Source organism: Macrotis lagotis, chromosome 3 (genome assembly GCF_037893015.1).
Source record: "Macrotis lagotis isolate mMagLag1 chromosome 3, bilby.v1.9.chrom.fasta, whole genome shotgun sequence".
Lineage (NCBI taxonomy): Eukaryota > Metazoa > Chordata > Mammalia > Peramelemorphia > Peramelidae > Macrotis > Macrotis lagotis.
The window spans coordinates 213,782,376-213,805,774 of NC_133660.1; the positions used below are offsets into that span (position 1 = coordinate 213,782,376).

Consider the following 23,399-nt stretch of genomic DNA (forward strand, 5'->3'; position numbering starts at 1 on the left):
TCAAATAAATTTAACTGCTATCTCAATAAAAATACCTCCCAATTGTTCCCAATTAATCCTCCATATATTGCTACACAAGGAATTTTCCTAACAACCACTCTGATGAGGTTATTCTGCTATTCAAAACACCTTCTGTGGTTCCTTACTACCCCTTTTATAACATTCTTCTTCTGGCATTCAAGGTCTTCTATAATCTAGCTGCAATATGCTATAATCTGTGAGCAGTTAAGTGGCAGAGTGGACAGAATGCCAGACCTGGAGTCAGAACACTCACCTTCCTGAGTTCAAATCTGAACTTACTACTAAAAACTTATCTCAGACACTTACTACCTGTGTGACCTTGGGCCAGTCACTTAAACCTGTATACCCCAGACTCCTCATCTGTAAAATGAAATGAAGAAGGAAATGGCAGACCATTGTTGTATATTAGACAAGAAAACTCCAAAATGGGGCTATGAGAGTCAAACACAACTGAAAAATGACTGAACAAAAACAAATATACTATTCTAACCTTATTGTATTCATATTTACCCAAAAAAATAGATTATTCACTATTACCTGTTTACAGTCTGGCTTCTCCTACCTCTGTCTCTTTGTTCATACTTCTTACCTCCTCCAACTACTCCAATCACTCCACCATCCCACCCTAGGTTTGCAATGGATTCCCTTCCATCTAAAACTTTTGAAGTCCCTTTTTCCCCTCCAGGGCCTAATTCTGGTGACATTTCCTCCATAAAGCCTTCTCTGATAGATCCATTACCCTACTCTACCCTATAACCCTCCCAATTCAAGTAAAATTCATTATTCTCTCTTAAAATGTATACACCTGGATCTCCCTTTTAAACTTCTCACTCTCCTTTGTATTAGAATTATTTACAGACATAGGGGAATGCATAATTCTCTATCCTGCCCCTGTCTCTACCACCTATTATCTTGGCAGCTCTTTGAAAGATCTATATAAGAATTAACTTTTACATTGGAGTGCCTTAGCATGACCTCATTTATGCTCAAAAGATACTAAAGAATTTTTGTCTCCTGAATGCATTGACTACTCAGCATAATGTTAAATATGCTCAGTTTCAAAGTTCTTAAAAACCTTTCAGAAAAAGAAAAAAAAACACAAAAAGTACAACTACTTTATCTCCCCCAAAAATGAGATTTCTGAAAAAAAATTCATTCTTGCTTCCAAAAGTGACAGAGGTATATTGCTTCCAAAATCTTTTTTTGTGATATTGTCCATATTTTATCACTTCCTAAAGGAACACTGTAAAGTTTTCTAGTAAACATTTTGGTCTGTATAGGTTTTACCCTTCATTCCTGATAATAAAATTTTAGCCACTGCTAAAAGAAAGCCCAATAGATTAATTTCTCTGAAATACAAGTTCTGTCCTATTATAACAGTGTCTAAAATTTCATTGGATAAGAGATTTAGAGTTCAAAGAGACTTCAGAAACTAGTCCAGTCTTTATTTTACAGGTGAGGAAACTGAGGCACAGAGAGGGGAAAGGGATTTGCCCAAGGTCACATTAGGAGTAACAAAAGTAAGATTTGAATCCTGGTTCTTTTAACGCAAAACTAGTTCTCTTTCCACTACACCACATTGTTTCTAAATTGGCAACATTCTGATGTCCCAAAGAGTTCACTTCCATGAGAACAAACTGAATGTGTATATGTGTGTATAAAATATATTTTTCTCTTACCCATACATTTCACATCTCTTCATTTATATGCACAGGCACCCTAGGTTCACATGGAAAGACCTCCAAGCCCTGCAGCAGAGTGAGTCAGAAGATTCTATCAAAAATTATACAAATGAGAACAGGGTAAGTCGGTCACATTGCCTCTTCATTTCAACCACATCCTTTTTTCACAACTGACTGAGGGGTACACAGCGGTTTCCAGTATGCAACAGTGTACAAAGACTTAAGGTAATATTGCTTTTTTTTCCCCATTCCTTCTTTTTAAGAGCTAAGTAGAACAAAAGATAATAAGGGGTAGAAGTAGGTTTGTATGGATCTTCCTCTTTCTAAAAAGATAAAAGAGTACAGTTATCCCTTAGACAGAGCTATATCTAAGAACTGTTTGCCTAGAGCAAGAAGCATGAATCAGGGGGAGAAGGAAATCACCACCCTCAAAGGGAGACAGAGGTACTAGTACAGGGCTTCAGTTGGGAGACTGTCAAGTGGGAGGAAGAAACAAGAAAAAAACAGGGGAGATAATAGATAGCATTTATTTCACACTATCTTAGGTTTAAAAAAAAAAACTTTACAAATTTTACTTCATTTGATCCTCCCAACAACCATGATCTATGGGGGCTACTTTATACTGAAAGAAATTAAGGCAGACAGAGATTAAGTAGATTTCTCCAGGGTAAATGCAAGTTTCTTGTTGTTATTGTTGTTGTTCAGCTGTGTCTGACTCTTTATGGGGATTTTGGGGGAAGATATTAGAGTGACTTGGCATTTCCTTCTCCACTGGATTAAGGCAAACAGAGGTTAATTGACTTGTGCAAGTTCACATAGCTAGTAAGTATTTGAGTTCATATTTGAACTCAGATCTGGTCTAAAGCAAATCATGATTGACAATGACCTAGACAGCTCTCTCAGTCATATGGACCTTACTTTTTTCAAATAGTTTATATAGATTTGGGTTCCATTGGTCTTTAAATATTTGATAGAATTCACCAAGATACCTCTAAGGCAGAGGTTAAGTGACTTGCCCAGGAAGTGACTTGCTGGGAAGCCCTGAGGCCAGATTTAGACAGATCTTCCTGGTTTGGGGTTTCTTTTTCGATCCACTGAACCATCTAAATATCTCTAGACTAAGATAAAGTTTACCCAAGCCCACCTTTGGTAGCTTCCTCCTTTAACTAATTATTCTTTCTAATTAGGCATAAAGGTTGTTATTTCTAAACTGTGATAGACTGCTATCATGGCCCTCTAAATTTCATACACTCCAGAATATCTCTGGCTGCTCCTATACTATTTATATTTTTAAGATTTAATAATATATTTAATATTTTATTTTCCCAAGTAGATATAAAAATAATTTTAACATTGATTTTTAAAAATTCTGAGTTCTGTATTTTCTTTCTCCCTCCTTTTCCTATCTCTTCATTGAGAATAAGCAATTTGATATAGGTTATGCATGTGTAGTCATGGAAAACAAATTTCTAGAGTAGTCATGTTGTGAATGCTCCTAGGTGAATTTTTGTCTGTCCTTTTCCATTTGGCAAATTCTACTTTTTAAAGAGTTGTTTTCAGTGGATTTTTGTACCTCTTACTTTTTGGCCTGTTCTGTTTTTAATGTGTCATTTTTGTGCCTCCTTTACCAAGGTGTTGACTTTTTGTCATTTTTTTTCTTATATCACTCTTGTCTCTTATTCCAATTTTTTTCCCTACATCTTATATTTGATTTTTAAAATTCTTTTTTTGGGGGGAGGGAGGCTGAGACCAATTCAAATTTTCCCTTTAGGTTCTGGATGGAGCAGTTTTGACTTTGTTGTATTTTAAGTTTGTGTTTTGATCTTCCCTGTCAACATAGTAACTGTTTATGGTCAGGTTTCTTTTGTTTGGTTGTTTTTTTATCATTTTCTCATACTATTTCTTGACTTTTAACTTGATATTAAAGTTAAACTCTGTTTCTGGGATAGAAGAGGCATTGTTCCAAGCTTCAGATTTTGTGATGCTATTTTGTTCTGGGGATCTGTAAGTTTTCATTTCTTTCCTTTGCTCTGACCTGTGAGCAACTACAAGAACTTTTCTACCCAGAACTGTGAGAAGGGGCCCCATTCCCCCAACCCACAAGCACTGATGTGCTAGTGCTCCTCCTCACCCTAGGGTGGAGACCAAGGACCACAACTCAGATCCATGAATGGGCAATGAAATAGGGTCTCGTACCCAATGCCAGTAAAGAGACCCCTTTTGCCTGACCCCTTTACCATCTTCGGGCTGAGTGTTCTGGAAGTCTTGCTCTACATCCAATTCAGTAGCCCCCCCAAGGACTACTGCTAGTTTGCTGAGACCTGGAATATGTTGGCCCAACCTGTATTAGACTGTGCTCCATTTAAGGTCTTTCCTGCCGAACTTCTAAGTTGTACTGATCTGGAAAATTGTTTTGTCCCAACCTTTTGTGGGTTCTTTCATGCCAGAATTCATTTTGAGAAGTTAAAGTTCCAAGTTTGGAAAAGAACTTGGAAGAGCTCAGGTGAGTCCTTGCCTCTTCTCTGCCACCTTACCCTTTCATAGCTATTTCATTAACAAATTCCATCCTTCATCTTTAAAAGGAGGATAATAGAACATTCAGCACTCTCATTGGTTTTTGAGGAAAGGTTTTTGCCAAATTTAAATAACTATATGAAAGATGGTTGCTATTGTTCCTCTAACAAGTCATTGATTGGCAACATTTGAAAATCTTAAGTCACTTGGCCATTTGACTGAAGCTGGTCTAAAGCAAGTTGAGTCATGATTGACAATGACCTGGACAGTTCTCTCAGTCCTATGGACCTTATTTTTTTCAAATAGTTTATATAGATTTGGGTTCCACTGGTCTTTAAACATTTGATAGAATTCATCCATTGTAAATCCTTGTGGCCCTAGAGATTTTTTCTTGGGGAGTTCACTGATGAGTTGTTCAGTTTCTTAGTCCTATGAACAAAGTTTTATCTAGACAATTATCCCTTTATTGCTTACACCATAAATCCCCAAAACAAAGCTTGCAGATAGCACTAAGTCCCTAGAATTAGCACTTGCCACAAAGCTAAATTATTCCTTTCATTATTAGTATTGTCTTCACCAGATGTCAGGCACAGGAAACATCATTAATTTCTCATTGTGAATTTTAACTTATGGCCCTTTCAACAAGGTTGGGATCAGGATACAGAATTGGAATTAGAAGGTGTTTCAGAGTTTCTTCAGGGCCAATGTTCTTAACTTATGGTCCAGGGATTCCCAAGCAGATCATGGACATATTTCAAGATAGTCTGCCTTTATTTTCAGTGCCTTTTGGGTTTTCTTGCTAAGTCTTATCTAGATTCCTTTCTTACAACCTTCAAGCCCAAGTCTCCCTCCAAACAAATCTTCACTCATCCCCTCAAGATGTCTTCCTATATCTTCCCTTTGCCAGCCAAATGCTTTGAAAAAACTGTCAGCACTCATTGCCTCTACTTCTCACACCTCAGCCTTCTATAATCTTGATTCTGATTTCATCACTCAACTGAAGATACCCTCGAAAAAGGCACCAATAATTTCCAATAGTTTGTTAACATTCCTTATGTTTCTTGACTTATTTATTACTTTTGACATGGTAGAACACCCTCTCCTTTCTGGGTTTTCATGGCATCAACCAACTTCTTTTCATTCTCCTAGACTGATTCATCTTTCATCTCAGATCCTACAATTGTGGGAGTTCTTCATAGCTCTGTCTTTAACCTATTCTCTTTTCCCTTTACATTGTTTCTTTTTTTTAGGGTTTTTTTTTTTTTTTTGCAAGGCAATGGGGTTAAGTGGCTTGCCCAAGGCCACACAGCTAGATAATTATTAAGTGTCTGAAGCTGGATTTGAACTCAGTTACTCCTGACTCCAGGGACAGTGCTCTATCCACTCCACCACTCCACACCCTTACAGTGTTTCTTAATAAATTCATTAGCACCTATGTGTTTAACTATCATCTCCATGCAGAATGCTCACATACAGACAAGCATATGCATATATAAATGTAATATGTATGAAGTATGTATATAATATATGTGTGTGTTTGTATGTAGTCTATCTCCTCAATATTTCAAACTGGATTCCTAACATCTAAGACTCACCAGGTTCAAAACAAAAAACACTGTCTTTCCTCCCAAACCCTCCCCTCTTCCTAACATTTTTATTTCTGTCAAAGACATTACAATCCTTCCAGTTGTCCAGGCTCATAACTTCTGCATTATCCTCACCCCTCACTCACCTCATCCCCCATATCTAATCAGTTGCTATACCTGCCAGTTCTACCTTCTCAAAATCTCTTACATCCAATCCCTATTCTCCATTCCCAAAAACCATCACCATAATTCATTCAGATATTCATCATCTCCCATCCAATTGTCTCTTCACTGTTCTCCCTGCCTCCACTTTCTCACTACTCCAGCATCTATACACTGTTACTGAAGTGATTTTCCTTAAGCCCAAGTGACTCCTGCATTCAATTACTCCAATGACTCCTTATTGCCTCTAAGATAAAATATAAATCTTTCTGTTTCGCTTTTAAAAACCTGCATAACCTGACTTTAACCTATCTCTCCAGACCCTATGGACTTCACTGCTTTCCTTGCTCCATTTTGTCAGTTTATATCATGTTTTATCTCTGTGCTCACCCATTCATCTCTCATCTCAATGCCTTTACACTGACCCTTACCTATACCATAGTTACTTATATTGATAGGTATATATACATATATGCACATTATGTAGGTATAGATTTATTTATACACATACACACATACATACACACACACACATATATATATATATATGTATACATACATATATATATATATATAATTACAGATATGATCCTAAGAGAAAGAATGAAGGGGGCATGTATGCATGTATGTGTGTTCTTGTCTCCCCCATTAGAATGTCATCTCAGATCATTTCATTCTTTGTACTTGTGGTCATAGTACCTTAAACACAGATAACCACATAACAAGTTGTTCAAATACTTTGTTCATTGTTATGTTAACATTTTTCATTTTTCTGGTAAAATGCTAAGGGACTCCTCTTTTAAGTAGGGTCAGATTATACAGTTTTTTTAAGCAATGGGAATTATCTGATGTTAATTGATTCTCTTAAAGAAATGAGACAGCCACTCTTCACTACCATACTATTGTGCAAATAAAACCACAACCCCAGTGGTACCATCACAAATGTAAAATTGTTGCAATTCAAATGAATATCATCTATTAGAGCCTTCTCTGAAGTCTCACTTTGTCATTGAAATGACCCTGGTCTCCCAAAAGCTCTGCTAGGATAATATAAATTTTTGCAGGCCCTACCAAGTTGAAAGGGATTTCAGTACAAATTCAGTACAAATTCAAATTGTGTATTTGGCACCGAAGAAGTGACAACTTAGCTAAATGTGTGTTGTCTATGTATGCATATACATGTGTGTGTGTGTGTGTGTGTGTGTGTGTGTGTGTGTGTGTGTGTGTGAGAGAGAGAGAGAGAGAGAGAGAGAGAGAGAGAGAGAGCGCACTCTTACTTGTCACTTCAAAATTCAAAATTGCTGGGTTTTTTGGGGGGGGTGTAGAGAGGGTGGTGGCAATTACAAGTTGTAAAAACTACCCACTAAAGGTGAAGGAGGGCCATGATCTGCATCAAAGAGGGGAGTAGGACCCAGGGAAGTCAAGGATCCTTCCTTTCATGTATCTGAAGATAAGTGGAATTCCCTAGAGGGGAAAGTTGCAGATCTTCTTTTGAAGTATGTTACTGCGGCCTTAGAAGTTTGATATGGGGAAATTAGAAAGAGTACAAAATATATAAGTTCCCATGAAATCTACTAATAATCATGGAACTAGAAGGTTTTGAGGGGAGAAAGTACTTTGTGTCAATAATTCTGTATTTCCCTCCAAGGTTTCAATAGTTTAACCAGAGCCCTGAGGTAACAAATACTTTTTTTTTTAAATAAATAAATAAATAAGCTATCTGGTGTGCTAGAGGAAAATGGGCCAGAGACTGAAAGGCACCAGGGTTTCTCAATGGAAAAAAACAATTACTGTCTGGGGTTTGTTAGATCCTTTATCCACTGCCACCAATTGTGATGACCAGTCCAATGCTGATTTTCAAACTCAGCTAATGAACAAATATTTAAATGACTAGGGTAGAGACTGGGGTTTCAAAAATTAAATAAATTAGAGTTAAAATTTTAATTTAGAAATGAATAAATAGCCCCTATTCTTGAAGAGCTTATATTCTTTTGAGGGTGACAATATAGGCATACCTGAGCATATACAAAATAGATAAAAAATGTTTGAGGGGGAGACCACAGGAAGCAAAAAAGGTCTTTGGAAGCATTGGGGCTGAGCATGGAAGAAAACTTGGGGTTCGGGAAGGGGGAAAGCTAGACATGGGGGAGGGCAACTAATCACTAAAAGTTGGGTGGGAGATTGACAGAGAAAGTATCCGTTAACATCTCACTTTCTCAACAAAAACTGGAGATGAGTCTGAATTGTAGGTAGCAAGCTGTGGCTGCTAAACAATGTCTTTGGAAGCAGTGAGAAAAGGAATCAACTTGGTCCTCATTTTCCTCATCTGTAAAAATAAGGCTTAATGCTTGCACTGCCTGCTTCCTGGGACTTTCACGATTTTAATATACTTTATAAAAGGGAGTGTGTCTCATCATCACAACTTAGGACCATTACTAGATAGTTTACCAAGCATGGGATATTTTTTGACATCAGAGGAGAAAACACTTATCCTGTACCATGACACTTCTCACTAGAGGAAGTCAAGGATGAAGACAGTCACCCCACTTATTAAGCTTAAAATAAAATTTAACTTTCCTTATACACTATTATCCAAGTGCTGTGCTTTTATTTTTTTTTTGAAGACAAGAGTTGGAAGAGAGAATCAAATGGGGGTTATTGTCAGCATGTGGAACTCCTTGTGGTGAAAGTGCCTCCATTAAAGCAGATCAACAGATTTTCAATTTGTTGTTTAGTTGACTTCCCCAGGGGGAGTTTCTGACTCCCAGGTTGTCTATCTATTACACTATGCTATCCTTTATATTGTTATATTTATACTCAAATGGAGGAAAATGCAAATAGAGTACAAGCACAAGTAGTATTCATATTGTTCATTGTTTTTCAGTAGTGACTGCCTCTTTATGACCCCATTTAGGGTTTTCTTAGCAGAGATAATAAAGTGGTTTGTCAATTCTCCAGCTCATTTTACAGATGGGAAAACTGAGGCAAATAGGGTTAAATGACTTGCCCCGATGACCCAGCTAGGACTTATCTGAGGCCAGATTTGAACTCAAGAAGCTGCATTTTCCTGACTCCAGGCCCTGCACAAAAACACCTGGCATCCATTATCCTTTTAATCCACAATCTACTATAAGTGGCACTATCGAGGGAATGAAACTGAATTGTAACAATCTGTGGCCACTCTGTGGTGAATTTTGAGGCAGATAAAGAGTGAAGAAGGCTAGATATGAAGTCAAATCAAGTTGGGTACAGATATAACTAATAAGATTTACTAGTCATGGAACCTTTGGAAAATTTTAAGTAAGTATTCCTCAGTTTACTGATCTATAAAAATGTGAATTGAACTATGATTTCCAAGCATACTGCCAGCTCTAAATTACTCTATCCTATCTTTCAAATAACAATTTCCATAAACATAAGGAACTCCTATCAATTGAAACTAAGCTTTCAATTCTCCAGCCCAGTTCATCCACAGAATATAAAATCAGTAGCTCTTGGAGATAGAAATCAGGGAAGGGGAGAGAAGTCTTAATTTTTTATTTCATGCTTTAATTCTCTCAGCACTTAAGAGCACAGTTTTAGTGACATAATACCAACTCAAACACATCAATTGACTATTACTAGATAGATAGCAACTAACTTCTAATTACTGAATTTACTTACCAGGTAACCATTTCTAGATATTTTTTAATGAAGCAAAATAAATTCTTCGCTTTTAAAGGAACAATGAAATATTGGTGGAGAGGGAGTCAACTCTGGAATCAGGAAAAACTACATTCAAGCCCCGTCTATTATATTTTAGGTAACTTCTCAGTGCTCCAGTGATTTTCCAACACAGTAACATAATGATGATATAATAGTAATTTTTCCAACTAGTATTTCTGACAAAGGAATCATTTCTAAAATATACAGAGAACTGAGTCAAATTTTTAAGTAAAGATTTTATTTTATTTATTTTGAGTTTTACAGTTTTTTCCCCACCCCACTCCCAACAGAAAGCAATTTGTCAGTCTTTACATTGTTTCCATGGTATACATTGATCCAAATAGAGTGTGATGAGACAGAAATGGTATCCTTAAAAAAGAAATATAAAGTATAAGAGATAACAAGATCAGACAATAAGATAACAGGTTTTTTGCTAAATTAAAGGGAATAGTCTTTGAACTTTATTCAAGCTCCATGATTCTTTATCTGGATACAGATGGTATTCTCCATTTCAGACAGCCCCAAATTGTCCCTGATTGTTGCACTGATGAAATAAGCGTGTCCATCAAGGTTAGGGTGTACAGTGATTTTCTGGTTCTGCTCATCTCACTCAGCATCAGTTCATGCAAATCCCTCCAGGATTCCCTGAATTCCCGTCCCTCCTGGTTTGTAATAGAACAATAATGTTCCATGCTGAGTCAAATTAAAAAAAAAAAAACAAGTCATTCCCGAATTGACAAATGGTTAAAGGATATACAAAGGTTATTTACAGATGAGGAAATCAAAGCGATCCACAGTCATGTGAAAAATTGCTCTAAATCATTACTTATTAGAGAAATGGAAATTAAGGCATCTCTGAGGAACTCATACCTCTCAGACTGGCCAATATTGGCCAATATGACCAGAAAGGACAATGATCAATGTTGCAAGGAATGGGAGAAATCTGGGACTCTAATACATTGTTGGTGGAGCTGTGAACTCATCCAAACTTTCTGGAGAGCAATTTGGAATTATGCAACGAAAATGTGCACACCCTTTGATCCAGTAATACCACTACTGGGTCTATACCCTGAAGAGATTATGAAAAAGGGCAAAAACAGGGGATGAGGGAGGGAAGCAAGATTAGGGGAAAATTGTAAAACTTAAAATAAAATCTTTCTTTAAAAAAAGGATAAAAACATCACTGGTACAAAAATATTCATATCAGCCCTGTTTGTGGTGTCAGAAGAATTGGAAATTAAGTTAATATCCTTCAATTGGGGAATGGCTTAACAAACTGTGGTATATGTATGTGATGGAACACCATTGTGCTATTAGAAACCAGGAGGGATGGGAATTCAGGGAAGCCTGGAGGGATTTGCATGAACTGATGCTGAGTGAGATGAGCAGAACCAGAAGAACACCATACACCCTAACAGCAACATGGGAGTGATGATCAACCTTAATGGACTTGCTCATTACATCATTGCAACAATCAGACACAATCTTAGGGTATCTGTGATAGAGAATACCATCTTTATCCAGAGAAAGAATTGTGGAGTTTGAACAAAGACCAAAGACTATTACATTTAATTAAAAAAAAAAACATTGTCTTATTATGTAATCTTGCCATCTCTTATATTTTTTTTCTTAAGGATATGATTTCTCTCTCAACACATTCAATTTAGATCAATATATAGCATGGAAGCAATGTAAAGGATAACAGACAGCCTTCTGTGCTGCAGTGGCGGGGAAGCAACATTAGGGGGAAAAATTGTAAAATTCAAAGTAAATAAATTTTTTTTTAAAAACACTTTAAAATTTGAAAATATTTTATAAACATTCTTTCATAACAACCTTGAGAAGAAAGTGCTATTATCATCCCCTTCATACAGATGAGGAAATTGAGGTAGATATAAGTTAACAATTTTACCCAGAGTCATGTTATTAATAAGTAGCTGAGGGCAGATTTGAATGCAGACTCCAGGACCTGTGTTTTATCCATTATTCCATCTAGCTGCCTTACATTGATCTGACTTAATGGAAGGGGTTTCCATCCTGGAAATTCCCTATACTGATGATGTCAAAGCTCTAAAACTTCCCCAAAAAGTGTCAAATAAAGATACAAAATGGAAAAATGCAGTGCATAGAGCACCGGCCCTGGAGTCAGGAGTACCTGAGTTCAAATCCGGCCTCAGACAATAATTACCTAGCTGTGTGGCCTTGGGTAAGCCACTTAACCCCCTTTGCCTTGCAAAAAAAATGGAAAAATGTCATTGTCCAGTAGTGTCTCAGCAACTTTAAAAGCAAGCTGCCAATTCCCACCAATTAAAACTGTAGCTAAGGTGAGAATGAAATTCAGTAGCCTCCTCTCCAACAGCAAATAGCTCATATTATGTGTTGATTTAAGGTTTCAAAATACCTTCCTTCCACAAGTCCAATGAGGTAAATAGGGTGAATATTCATTCCATTTTATAGAAGAGAGTACAGAAAAGGGACAAGACAATTACTTAGTCACAAGCATACATTTAGGTGATAGTACTAAGACCCAAAAATAGATCTTCTGATTCCAAGTCCAGTGTGAGGTTCCATGACATAGAATTGTCTTACGAAAAATTGAACTGCCTAGAGAAGTGTCAATTTGTTTTCCCCTCCTTAGAGGTTTTCAAAAACAGATCAGTATGAATTATTTGCACTAGAGACTCAACTCCCAAAGTCTGTGACTATAGGAATATATGAGTTCTGACCTCCTTTCCCTATCTGTGATTCCTACTACATTGGGCTGCCCAGCTGATGGCAGAAATATGTGTTAGACAGACTGCAATCTGTTTAAGGGAAAAAAACAGACACCAAACAGGATATGGTGGTCTAAGAATAGCAGAAAGCTAATGGAGTCATTATTTGAATGAAGGAGATGGAGAATGAGAAGGATAAAGGAGATGAATATATTTATCTATGACAAATCTATCATTCCCCTTGATAGACTGAATCATCTTTATTCAGCTATAATTCCAAATTTATTACATTTTTTCTAACAATAAGGAATTCTCGTGGTTCTCAATATAGAACCAAAGTATCACTGGGGTTTTTCCCCTTTTTACTCAAATGCTCTAGGCTGGAATTTGGGAAGGGGGGGCGGAATATAGGTTCTTCCACACCCAGATATCTGCAGTGCTCCTTAGATAAGAGTCAATCTGCTTGAACACAGCCAGAGTCTTCTCTTCTCCAGGCTAAACATGTCCAGTTCTTTCCATTCTTCCTCATGTAATGACATAGACTAAAAGCCCTTAACCATATTGGATGTCCTCCTCTGGACACTTTTTAGCTTAGTAATGTCTTGTTTTTAAAAGGTGGCAATCAGAACTGAATGCAATAGTCAATATGAGGCCGATGAGGACAAAGTACAATGGAGTGATGCCTCCCCATTACTAGAGACTGTGTTCCTCTTAATGTAGCCCAAAATTATATTAGCTTTTCTGAAGGTCATAACAATCCACTGATGCATATTGAGCTGATAGTTCACTAAAGTCCCCAGATCTCTTTCGAGACAATTGCTGTCTAACCATGCATTTCTCAACTCATGAAGTTGGATCTTGTACCCAAGTGCAACACTTTACATTTATCCCTATTGAATTTCATCTTATTAGATTCAAACTAATTCTCTAGCCTGCCAAGATTCTTTTGGCTCCTGATTCTATCATCTGGTATATTAACTATCCTTCTCAGCTCTATGCCATCTGAAAATCTGATGAGCAGGCCATCCATGCTTTTATCCAAGTTGGCGATAAAAAATGCTCAGTAGTATAGGGCCAAGCACAGATCCCCAAGATACTTCTGCCATGCTGACATGGAGCCATTGACCACTATTTATTGTGTCTAGTTTTGAATCCATCTGGCTGTCCAATCCATAATCTTTCCATCTTCTTCACAGGAATAGGAGGTGGTAGTTTATCAAAAGCTTTGCCAAAAAAACAAATAAGAAACAACCAGATAGTTCAGTCAATCTAGAGTCAGGAGGACCTGAATTCAAATTTGGCCTCAGATATTAACTAAGTAGCAATGAAATCCTGTGAAACTCATTTACCTTCTATCAGCCTTAACAGGAGGGAACCTCAAAGATTATTGCTTAATTTCCTTCATCCTATGGGTGAGAAAAAAAAGATGATAAGAGAGAAAATGGTTTATCCATGGTTCTATATGTTTAGGAAAAAAATAAGGAAGCAAGCAAAAAAGGGATATTAGTATATAAATAAGTTTATATTTCTATATTCATCTGCAATTACAAAGGATTTTACCTATATTATCTATAGTCCAATGACTTTTATCTCCACTTTGCATATGAAAACAGGAAAATAAAATCACCCAACTAGACAGTAGTAGTTGAAAAATTTGAATACAGGTTTCCTGACTCAATTGTCCTTCCCACTATCCCATATGTGTCCTCCCCCAAACTCAGCCCTGACCAAGCAAGCAATCATCAAGCTCAATCTTACCAAATCCAAATGCAGCCCAGGTCCATAAAGCTTCAAGAAAAGAACTGGGTCAGTCTTTCTCCTCAAAAAGCAGAGAAATCACTCTACACAATTAACACCCCCTTGGCAATCTCAGTGGAGTTTTGGCTGAACACTGAAACTGTTTTAATTCCTAAAAGAATCTTTGGGACAAGTTTAAGGCAGACTGTCAATTTTCTGCTCTCCTGGTGAATTAATTTGATATATTTAAAGTAAAAATTTATTCTTGTGACATTTTCTGGCTCTCCAATGGACTCTTTTGATGTCTGTCTTGGCATGGAAAGGGCTCTAAATTCTTAAAGATGGTGCCAGTAAAGCATGAGTTCTGGCAGGTCCTACTAAGCTGGAAAAAATTTGAGTACAGACATAGTGGTGAAACCTTAAGGTACTGGAAGTCACATGTGCAAGGAAAGTCCATTGGAGGTGATTGTAATTCCTAGATACTCCTCTACATATTGGGAAATTATCAATAGGTCAAGGGAAAAACTAAAGCAATGATGTAACAAACAATCTACTCATCTGTAGATTTAAAAAAAACATTATTTGCATGGTAAGTTTTCTTTAGGAAACTGAACTAATAAACTGTTTTTTTAATTATTCCAAATTTTCCCCCCAAACAAAGGTTTGACCTTTTTTACACCAATATTCCTCCAATGTTGCCATGGCTGTGAGTTATGGATTCTAAGATCTCCAAAGAGTTGAAATAGAAGTATCCAGATGAATGCATTACAAAATGAAGAAATAGACATTGCTGAGACATTTTCCCCATTTTTATTGAATCTTCATTTGACAAACACTTTTTTTTTCTCTTTGAGGTTCTAGAGTTATGATTTCATCAGTCTAGGGAATTTCCAAGATGAAAACTCCTTTCATCAAGGTCAGGCTCATAACAAAAATGAGGGATGAATGGCAGCCTTGTTTTGTTCCACTTTTATCTACACAACATGAAGAGAATATAAGGAAAGGCCCTAGCATGTTAGCCCCTGAGGTGGATTTGCAGGAGTAATATAGTCATGATTGGTGTCTATCTCTTATCAATCAGATTCGCAATTCTCCTGGATATGCATGCATACATACATATTCAGTAGAGTATTAGTTCCCAAAGTCAAGGACTGTGTCTGTTTTAATCCATCATCCAGCACATGGTAGGTTTAATAAATGTTTGTTGAAATAAATTGAATGAAAGGCAGCTCTGTCTAATACAGAGATCCATGAATTTGGAGGTAGAACCTTTCTGATCCATCCCTTATTCATCAATTGGCTATGGGATTGAACAGATTATTTCATTTGTGTCTGTTTCCTCATTCACAAAATGGATAACAGTTGCAGTACCAATGTGAGGATTATATTAGATGTTTATAGAATGCTGTGATATAGAAATTATATGTAGGGTGTCAGAAACAAAGAACCTAGAAAGACTGAGGGTCTTTTTCCACTTCTTACACATGTAGGCGCTTCAATTTCTCATTGCCTCAATCAACTTTCTAAGACTTCCTGTTGCAGATCAGTAATCCACTTACATTCAAAAAGGGAATTTTCTCTTTATTAAATAAACCAGTATTGTGTATATGTGTATATGTACATACATTATTGTTATTGTTCAGTAATGTCTGACTTTTTGTGACCTCATGGACTACAGTGCCCATCGAGTTTTCTTGGCAAAGGCAATGGAGTAATTTGTCATTGTTTTCCTCCCTTGGATTAAGGCAAACAGAGATTAAGTGACTTGTCCAGGTAACTACTAAATGTCTGAGATTGTATTTGAACTCCAGATCATCATTCTATTCACTGAGCCACTTAGCTACCTCCATACACACACATACACACACACATACACACACACACACACAATACATATATCCAGACAAACTATTATTAAGCTATTCTACTGTCTTATTTCATTGGATCTATTATCTCATCAATATGTATGCTCTCTGAAGTTTAAAGTCAAGGCACAATGCAAATTATGAAATTCTTATCCATATCTTTCCATAAGTAAGTCTCTATAGATGACCCACTCAACCTGATGAATATTTTCTTCCTCTTCTTTTAATATTTCTAGTGCAACATTAGAGATGATCATCTGGTGCTCCTGGTTCTCCCATTGTGACCACATCACTTCCTTTTCCAATCACATATGTCTTGGTTAATGTCTTCTCTATTACCTCTCCCACCATTGGTATTATATTACAACCTACTTCCACCTACCATGGATAAACTATTTCCTTGCCCTTTGGGTCAAATAACATTTTGATTTTTCTGAAGTCATGGGACCCTGTGGTTCATCTTTATGTAGCAGCACCAGGAGATATTGGCATTTTTAAAGATACTGGTATTTTTAAATTGGCTTCCAAAAGAGAGAGCAAGTTGGGAGCATTAACAGGATTGCATAATTGTTATAAGCTCTTCTTATAAGCAGTACAATATACCATTTAGACCAAATGTGTGATCAAATACAAACAAACAAAAAACCAAGTAGTTACTTTAATGTTTACACTGGAAATCCTTCTATCAGTTGTTTTCCCTTGCACCATGAAGCCTGCTATCTTTCATTCCAGAGTTAACCCAGGATCTTTTCACAACTCCAGGACCCATCTGTTCCACCTGGTTTCTGGCTGGTACTTAGAGGAATAGTGTTAATTACCTCCTTGACTGTAAGCACTAATTATTATTCATTTCTTTTCCCCCAAATCATCCCTGATCTGTCTGTCATCCAGGGTTTTTTATCCCTTGCGAATGCTTACTTTCTGATAAGTGATTATGATTTATGATAAGGGATTTATGGGTTTTCTTCTCATCAGTACAACTAGAACACAACTCATCCACATCTTTGCAGGTTGGGTGACCCCTGTGTTTAGCCTTTCACATATCTTTCATAGATCTTTCTACTCAATGTACTAGAGACCTTTCTCACAGCCTTCCAAATATTCTTAGGATATTTTCTAGTGGTACAAGCTCTTTACAATATCTTTTATACTATTTTTCATTTATGATATGAACTTGGCAAAGGAAACTTCCTTTTGCAAAAAAGGTCTCCTATGATATAGCTTTCAGTTACTTCTCAGTCATGTGACTTCTTTGTAATCTCATTTGACATTTTCTTGGCAAAATAGTTTACCATTTCCTTCTCCAGCTCATTTTACTGATGAGAAAACTATGGCAAACAGAGTTAAGAGACTTGCCCAGAGTCACCCAGATAGAAGTTTCTCAGACCATTCTGCAGGCCCTGCACTCTATCCACTGTGCCACTAAGTTGCCCCATATGATATCACCGTGGCTTCAATAATGGACAACAGCAACATGGTGGGAGAACCAGTTCAAACTCACTAAGGAGAATTCAACGTTAAATTTTGAGTGTGAGCATTTACACCTCAGAAACTGGCTTGAAATCAAGGCTTAATTCATTGTTTTGTTGATTGCCTTGACGTAATAAAGTGATGGAGAAAATTTTAGTCTTGCAGATTAAACTTAAAAGTATGTCAAAAATTTTTTGTTTCAGGAAGTCAGTTGTTAAACATTTCCCTGTATCTCTCTGAATCTTTTTTAGTGACATAAAGTATTTCACTAAATCTACCAGGCTTCAGCATCTATAAAATGAAGAGGTTTAATAGTCACAGGGCTATGACCTTAACTCATGATTCTAGGTCCTTTCTTCCTGTTGAATAGCTATTCCACTTTACAAAGTGGTTTCCTGGGGGTGGGTGGCTAGGTGGCACAATGGATAGAGAACCGGCCCTGGAGTTAGAAGTACCTGGGTTCAAATTCAGCCTCAGACACTTAGTAATTACCTAGCTGTGTAGCCTTGGGCAAGCCACTTAACCCCATTGCCTTGCAAAAACCTAAAAAAAAAAATGACTTGTTTCAAGTGGTTTCCTAAGGGGTCAAAAAATACCTAAAGGGATAAAATACCCTAGGTAAAATAAAGGATACTTTTGTCTTGGATGAAGAAATCTGGACTGTATTCCTAATTCACTTGATGACCCTTCTCTAGATCTCTGTTTTATTAGGTGTATCAGACAATGACCTTGGATAAGTAGTCATCTGTAAAATAAAAGATGCTCTCCAAGGTTCTGTCCTTTTCTGAAACCCATCAAACTACCTCAGCTACACATTATTGTTTAGTTTTATCAGTGCCAGAAAGTGCTTTCTAAACAACATTGAGGACCTCAAGTTGAAATGCCCTGAACTTCTCCACTTAAGCAAAAGGACCATTAAAAGACACAAAGGTGCTTGCCCAGTAGACTTAGTATTTATGGCATGCAAGTTCAACATCCATTTTTATTTACCTTCTCCCACAACAACCTTGCTAGAATGAATGTTAACTGAATTTGCAGCCACCTGTCATCTTATTTTATTTATGTGCATTGCATGGACTCAACACATCGAACCTTCTGGAGCATTTACAACCACAAAGGGAAAAAAAATGTCCATGATTCCAGTTTTCCCTCCATGGCATCTAACATAAATTCAAAGCCAGAACAAAACACTCACATCACACATAGGCAACTGACCACAAATTCCCAACATGCTAGTGTTCTTAAAAGCAAGCACATGTTGCTCATCAGTAGTTATTAGGATACAAAAGGGGGGGGGTAATGACTTCACACTACCTTTACCACAATGAGCATTACCATCATGTAGAAAGAAAAAAATACACACACGGAAATAAAATTAGCAAATGCCAACTCACTTAAGAAGGAGACTAATCACATAAGAAGCACTGCTGAAAAGATACTAATCTTTCCCTGCCCAAAATATAACTTTCCCCTGGATGCTCACATCACACTTTGTTTACAACCTCTCCAATGACCTTATCATAGACTTTAATTACAGGTATCTGATTTTGTGCTTCAACCCTCAACTGGACTAGAAGATCCATGAGGGCAGGAAATGAGTTTTCCTAAGAGTCAACATTTTCTTTAATATATATTGTTCAGTCACTTCAGTCATGCCCTCCTCCTTATGACCCCATTTGGGATTTTCTTAGTAAAAAGAGTAAAGGACAGCTAGGTGGCACAGTGAATAGAGTCATGAGGACATGAGTTCAAAAAAAGTAGAGTAGTTTGTTATTTCCTCTTTCAGATAAGGAATCTGAGGCAAACAGGTTAAGTGAATTTCCCAGGATCACATAATTAGTAAGTGTCTAAGGCCAAATTTGAACTCAGATCTTCCTGACTTCAGGTCCACCACTCTATCCACTCAGTCACTTTGTTATTTTATTTGGTCCTCATAACAAATCTGCAAAAGATGGATGCTGTTATCATCTCCAGATTAAAAAAACTGAGGCCAACAAAGAGAGTAACTAACTTTTAGCCTTATAAATTTAAAGACCTTAAAGATCACTGGGATAATTTATTTTACAGATGAGAAACTGAAGAATAACCATGTTAAGTGACTTGTTCACAGTGTGTAAGTATCAAAGAAGGATTTGGACCAACAAGTTCCAGCAGTTAATCCTCTCTAATCTTCTATTCCACAAAGGATCAGAAAGCCAGTAAGTATCAGAAGCAGGATATGAACTCAGACTTCTCAACTCCCAGTCAAGGAATTCTTCCCATTATAGCATATTTCCTTTTCAGGGCACTTATCTAAAAATTATATTCCTTGAATGTTACTGTCTTTGGGAGATTTTGAGCCTTCTCAGCAGCAAACATAATTTGATTTTCCCAAATCAATCCCTACATGCCAGAGAGAACAGATTTGCTGGCAATCCAAAATATGGATTTATAAAAAATCATAAAAAAAATTCTCATTGCACCCCCTTTAAAGCTATACCCTGGACTGCTGTTCATCTTGGCTAGGCCTTGTCTTGGCTCTTGTTACAGACAATCCTACAATAGCTCTGACAGAGAGGTACAGGATGACTGTCAAAGGCATATTATTCAAAGAAGAAAGTATTTAGTGATCCACAATAGACCTCTTCCTCTTACCCACCTAACAATTAAGTCTTTTTTTTTAGGTTTTTGCAAGGAAAATGGGGCTAAGTGGCTTGCCCAAGGCCACACAGCTAGGTACTTATTAAGTGTCTGAGACTGAATTTGAACCCAGGTACTCCTGACTCCAGAGCTGTTGCTTTATCCACTGCACCACCTAGCCATCCCAATTAAGTCTTTTTAAGACAGAATATTGGGTTCAAGTTTATGTATCACAAGTTATCACTCAATGTTCTAAGCAAACATACTTCCTTATAGATTTTTCTTCATATATTTTAATTTATTTTTGTCCATTATTAAACATTTATCCCTCCCCCCATTCACATCTTTCTACCATAGGAAAAAAGAGAAATACAAACTTCTTCTAATGAATAAGTATAATCATTCAAAACAAATTCTTATATTGGCTGTGTCCAAAAGTGGGAGTCTCATTGTGCATTGTTTGGTATCACATCTCAGTGAGATGAGGAGCATTTTCACTATAGGTCCTCTGGAGGCATGACTGATCACTGCATTGGTCAAAGCTATTATTGATAAATAATTAGTGATAAAATAATTTCAATATTGATATAATAGTGTCAATATTCTCCTAGTTCTCACTTCATTCTGTTCAAATATTTTCACTTTCTTTGGAAAAAGGAAGGACAGATGGCTTTAATGATTGAGTTTTCCCTAGGTCATGGAATCAGAGGTCATCAGAGATGGAAGAGGTGGATCTTTTAGTTTAGCTTAACCCTCTATCTTTATTTTACTTTTGACAAAACTAAAACCCAGATTGGTGAAATTTGAATTAAAACTTCAGTCAGGGTCATAGATTCAGAGTTGAAAGGGAATTCAAAACTCATCTGGTCAAACCCTCTAATTTTGCATTCAGCAAAACTGGGACCCATGGAGGTTTAAACAACTTGATTCAGAGTAAACTTCAAGAGTAGAATTTGAACCCATGTTCTTTAACTCTACTCTTGCTCTTTCAGCTTGCTGTTCCTAACTTAAATGCCAACAACTGGTTATGGATAAAATTGCTTGCAAAACCCTTGTTTCCTGACTCCTAATCTGGGACTATCATGGACAAAAACAATGATCAAAGCAAGATAATATGATACATTCTAAACTCAAAATGTTATATGAGAAATATATAGTTCCTCCCCACTTTGTGAAGGAATAATATGGGGGGGGGTGACAAAGTCCTTTCTGTTCTTATAGAAATTAAGTAGAATGCTAACAGCTCAGTATGGAGAGAGTAAGAGCCCCATCATTGGAAGTATACAAGCAAAGGTTAAATGATCATTTATCAAGGATGTTGCAAAGAAGATTCTGGCATTAGGTGAGAATTTAAGCTAGGTGGTTCTAAAATCCTTTATGAGACATATTCTATTCAACAAAGATTTTTCTTTAAAAAGAATATGGCCAGGGGTGAGGACACATGCCAGCAAACCCTTTCACTAGAGAGGCTAAGTCTGGATTACTTGACCTCATAAGTTTTAAACTGTAGTGGGCTGAGTCAATTGAATGTCTGCACCAGGTCTGGCACCAGTATAAAAAAACTGTTGCCAAAAAGGAGGCAAACCAATCCAGTTCTGAAACAGAATAAGTCAATATTCTCATATCCATCAGTAGTGGAACTGAATCCACAAGAGGCCATTGAACTTCCACTTTGATTGAAACAAGGCGACCTAGTCTCAATAAATAAATAAATGAATAGATACAATGAAAAGGAATCTTGTATGTAGTTGTATGTAGAATTAACAATACCAAAAATAAAGCAAAATAGGGGAAAATGCCAAATAAAACTTTAATTTCCAAACTATTTAAATTTTGGTAAATTACACATCTATTATATAATACACCATACATATATTGAACAATTTTTTAAATCATTGTTTTTACTCTATGTCCCCTTCTATACCCTTTTCCATGTGCATAAAGTATAATTATTGCTTGTCTTAATAGTCAACACAAATATTGTTCTTTCAACCTGTACTCCTCAACTTGTACTACTTCACTTCATATTTCTATATGTTCATGATTACAAAAATCTTTAGGTAATTTTTTAGGATCTATATTAATTATGCAGTTTTTATAGGGATAACAAGCTAATATATTGATATGGCCAACAAGTTTTCTATTCTTTAGTCCTTACAAAGGAAATAAGACATTGATCACAGTCAAGTATATTCCCCCATACAGAGATGTATGAAATAAAATGAAGGGTAGCTAGGTAGCATAGTGAATAGAACCCTAGAGTCAGAAAGATCACATCCAACCTCTGACACTTACTAGCAGTGTGGCCCTAGGCAAGTCCCTTAACCCTGCCTCCAAAAAGAAAAGAAATTAAATAAAATGATGAGGAAATTAATTGCCACTGCAAAGGTTACTTCCAACAAACTGCCTCCATTTCAATCCTCGAGCTAATTCCTGACTGGAGAGAAGAGTGGAGAAGATAGACATTGAGAGGCACTTGTGGAGAGTGATTGCTCACACAAATGCTTAATTCCGATAGTTAGCCTACACAAACAGACCTCAAGTCACTGGTAGTATAATGAAAGATAATAACCCAGCTCCTGATCTCAAGGAGCTTACTAGATGAAAGGGACTACAACACATACAGATATAATTTTGTCAAGTTCAGGTGTGACAGAGGGAAGGGGAGAGGGAAACAGATAAGGTGTGAAAAGCTAGCATCTAAATTCTAGAATCAATGAAATCTATCCCCATAATGGATTCAAGAGAAAGGGAATCTAACCTTTTCTAACAGATATCAAAAATTATAGAAAATGTTTAAAAGATTCTTTTACCTCTCTCTCTCTCTCATGGTCCTCCTCCTCGAATCTATATGCTTCATGAGGGAAAGGGTCTTGTCTTATCAAAACCTAATACATATTTGTTAAATTCCACCCCCTAATTCCTCAAAAAGCTGACTCAGCTAAGCTAGAAACCCATTTGTGGCCCTACTAAGCATCAGCTTTCAGATGCCCAGAAATTCATAACATCCAACCAAGATCTAAGTAATAATTCTCTCCAGAATAATCAACCTCACTTGAAGATCTGTAAGGATGGGGAAACCAACTTTCTCCTATCTCAAGATAGGGCATTCTACTTTGGGATAAGTCTAATGAACAGGAAGTTTTAAAATATCAATATGTCAGCAAAAGTAGAAGGGAAAGGTAAGGGAAAATATAAATCACTGGATACAGAAAGCACAAAACACCAACAGGACGTGTACTTGTCCCTTCTTCTAAATAATTAAATTATTATAACATGTTGAGAAAATAAACTCCTTGTGAGCAATCTTAAAGTCATCCTGAA

At 36.7% G+C, this 23,399-nt stretch overlaps 1 protein-coding gene across 1 annotated transcript in view; it reads right to left on the bottom strand.

The window, feature by feature from the left end:
- Positions 1–23,399, bottom strand: part of JAKMIP1 (janus kinase and microtubule interacting protein 1) — a 187,036-nt gene that overhangs the window by 158,985 nt on the left and 4,652 nt on the right. Inside the window, exon 2 of the mRNA XM_074229806.1 lies at positions 1,701–1,794. The gene's annotated coding sequence lies outside the window, so the exon portion shown is untranslated. The remainder of the gene's footprint in view (positions 1–1,700; positions 1,795–23,399) is intronic.